We start from the raw sequence: 3,148 nt of genomic DNA, 5'->3' as shown, positions 1-3,148 counted from the left end.
GGGATGAGCACTGGGTGTTGTATGGAAACCAATTTGACAGTAAATTTCATATATTAAAAAAATAAATAAAAATAAATAAAATAAAAAAAATAAAACTAAGGGCTCATCTGAAAGACAGAGATTGAGAATTACGGAAAGCCTGCGTCTAAGCCCAGAGGACCTGATCATTTCTGGTTTGAGAGAGAAGCCTTCACCCAAAGCAACAGAAGTAGAAGAAATCCCAGGAGAGAGAGGTCAAGATATCCAGTGAAATAAACCAGGGAAGTGAGCATTAGATTTGACCACAGGAAGGTTGACAGGAGCCATTTCAGTGGACGGCCAGGGACAGAAGCTCAATGGGTTGAGAACAGAGAGGGAGGAGAGGAAGCAGCAACAACCAGTTCAGACAACTCCTTCTTGGGTTTTGTGGAGAAGGGTAAAGCAGTGGAGTTGCATAGGAACATAGAGTTCATGGAAAGACTTTTTAAAACATGAGTCTTATATCGTGTTTCTATGCTGGTATGAAGCATCTAGCCCGGAGGAAGGAACTTCCGGTTTTAGGGAGAGAGGGCTCCACTGGAGAAGGCCTTGATAAGCACAAGAGAAAGCAAGGGGCTTGAGATCCAGAGACAATGGGCAGGCTAATCCTTGTTAGGACATTTCATTCTGTTGTTTACACCAGGGAAGGCAGCAAGTATGTGAATGATGTGCATGGTGGATAAAGTCATTGTGAAGTAAATACTTGTACTTTCTCAGAGGAACATCAGCACCCTGACCTGGGCTACTGGTCAGCCTCTAGCCCTGACCACCGATCCAGACTGAACTCTGCCCCCTGGACTGAATATCTAATCCTATCAACCATCTCTCTTTGTTCACAAGGGAGCCCCTGGGAGAGCCCATGGATGACTCAACATAACCCATCTGTATAGCTGAAAAGAATGTTTGGGACAGACGTTCAGCCGCACCAGGCTTCATCAACAGATGAGGGCTGCCTTCAAGATAATCTCAAAAAGGGGAGTTCCCAGGACCTGTCAGAGGAGGGGCTGTTCTGAGTAGAACCATTTGTGTGGAGTGTCTGAACAGAAGGAGCCAAGAACAGAAGGCTATCACAGTGGACCAAAATTTGGAATGGGAGACCCAGGCTGAGGCAGGATAGAGAGATTATAGAGATTGTCAATAAGGACTCAAGCAGAGCTAAGTCAAGTGTAAATGGGTTAAGTGGGGCTATTGGTGGTTCAGCTAATTCTGGGAGCCCTGCGTGCTTATCCACTGTTTCCTTTTATTTGGGCCCTTGCAGGATCAATGTGGTTTGTGCAAGTCAATGTATACATTTCCCTGGTGATTAGGAGTTTGTAACTGCAAAATACGTGCTAGCTTAATCCCTCTAGATCTCAATTTCCTCATCTGTGAAGGGAAAACGATAGCAATGCGTAGCTCACAGATTGGCATGGGGGTCAAGCTGATGGATGTGAAAGCACTGTGTGTAAAGGGCTGTGAATATTACTTTTATGATTACTACTAATAATACCAATAAGAAGAGAACTCAAAAGTATTTCCTCTCCTAGGATAAACACTTTCATGGTCTTCCAGAATGTTATAAACGAGCATGACACCTGCTGTGTTTGATACTCCTTTTCATCTATCCCACCTGGATGCTGCTTATGACATCGAGTGACAAGAAGCTCACTACCTTGTGAGGTAGCCAATTCCACTTGTAAGCAACTCTTAGCACTCAGAAACTTCTACGTATTGAATCTGCATCTGCCTGCCTGAGGTATGCGTCTCCATACCTTATAACAGCCAGTTGCCTCGCTCCCATCCTTGGGATCACATGGAGCAAATATTCTCTATTTTCTTCATGATAGCTAGTGATACATTCACAGAGACCAGGTCACTCTGTGTCTCATTGTTCTTTCCTCCATTTCTTATATAAAAGATTTTGCTTCTTTCTACTGTCCTGATCACCATTTAAAAAATTCCTTGTGTCTAGAACGAATGTTGGTTCCAACATTCTACAGTTTTCTCATTCATTGTTTTACTAAGTCATTATTCATCTGACATCTACATGCTCAGGGATTGGAGGTTAAGAGAGACGAATTGATTTTCCAAGATCTTACAGCTGCCAAGCTATTCCGACTGTAACTCCTGTTCTTTCACTGCCTCCGTAGAGACGCAGTGGCCTTGGAATCCAGTCAACCTTCGTAGTGGCAGAGGCGCCCCCGATTAGTTGAATTTTCTGCCTCAGAGCTTTTTCTTAATCTGCCCAGAGTGTTTTAGCAGTCCCACCTCTCTCTTCTCCTCTCAAATCAGCAGCTCATGCTCGCGGTTTAGCCGAGTCAATGCCAACTGTTTCCTCACGGTTCTAGATCCTTTTTCCTCCAGACTTCCAGACATACCACAGCTGGAGTGGTCACTGTTTCCAGCTATAACACAAAACATTAGCTCAGGGCTGGGAAAACAGGAGTTCTTAAGGCAGTGAAGTCAAAGGATTGTCACATACAAAGGGAGAGAGTATGGCTAGACAGAAGCTTCATGAGGGTAGAGACCGTGTCTGTGTTTTTCGTTTAACTTTGTGCATAGCTCATGTTCCTGATGGCTGCTACGACTACTTGGTAACATACTAGAGCACTCCACTGTCAGGCATTTAAAGAAATGTGAGTTGGGAGAGTTCCAGCTGTTTTCCCTCCTCACCAACACTTAACCTTGCCCATTTTTGTAATTCTAGTCATCCTTGTGGGTGTGAATGGTACCTCATTGTGGTTTTAATGTGTGTTTCCCCCATGACTAGTGATATTCAGCATCTTTTCATGTTCTTATTTGACATTCTTACTTAGTGAATCCTTTGTTCAAATTTTTTGCTCGCTTATTACTGTGCTATTTGACTTTTTACTGGATTGTGATGGCTATTTCCATATTCTGTTCACAAGTCTTTTGCCAAACATAGTTGTGCAGATATTCTCTCCCAGTATATGGCTTGCAGTTTGATTTTCTTAAAAATGCCTTTGGGAGAGCAAATATTTTTAATTTTTAGGAAATCTAATTTATCAATGTTTTTGTTTGTTTTATAAATTGTGCTTTTTGTTTCATATTTAAGAATCTTGGCCTAATCCATGGTCACTAAGGCTTTCTTTCCTTTGTTTACTCCTAGAAGTTTTACCATTTTAGGTTT

This window comes from Panthera pardus, unplaced genomic scaffold (genome assembly GCF_024362965.1).
Source record: "Panthera pardus isolate Hobbes unplaced genomic scaffold, ASM2436296v1 HiC_scaffold_11, whole genome shotgun sequence".
Taxonomy (NCBI): Eukaryota; Metazoa; Chordata; class Mammalia; order Carnivora; family Felidae; genus Panthera; species Panthera pardus.
This window is presented reverse-complemented; position numbering follows the sequence as displayed.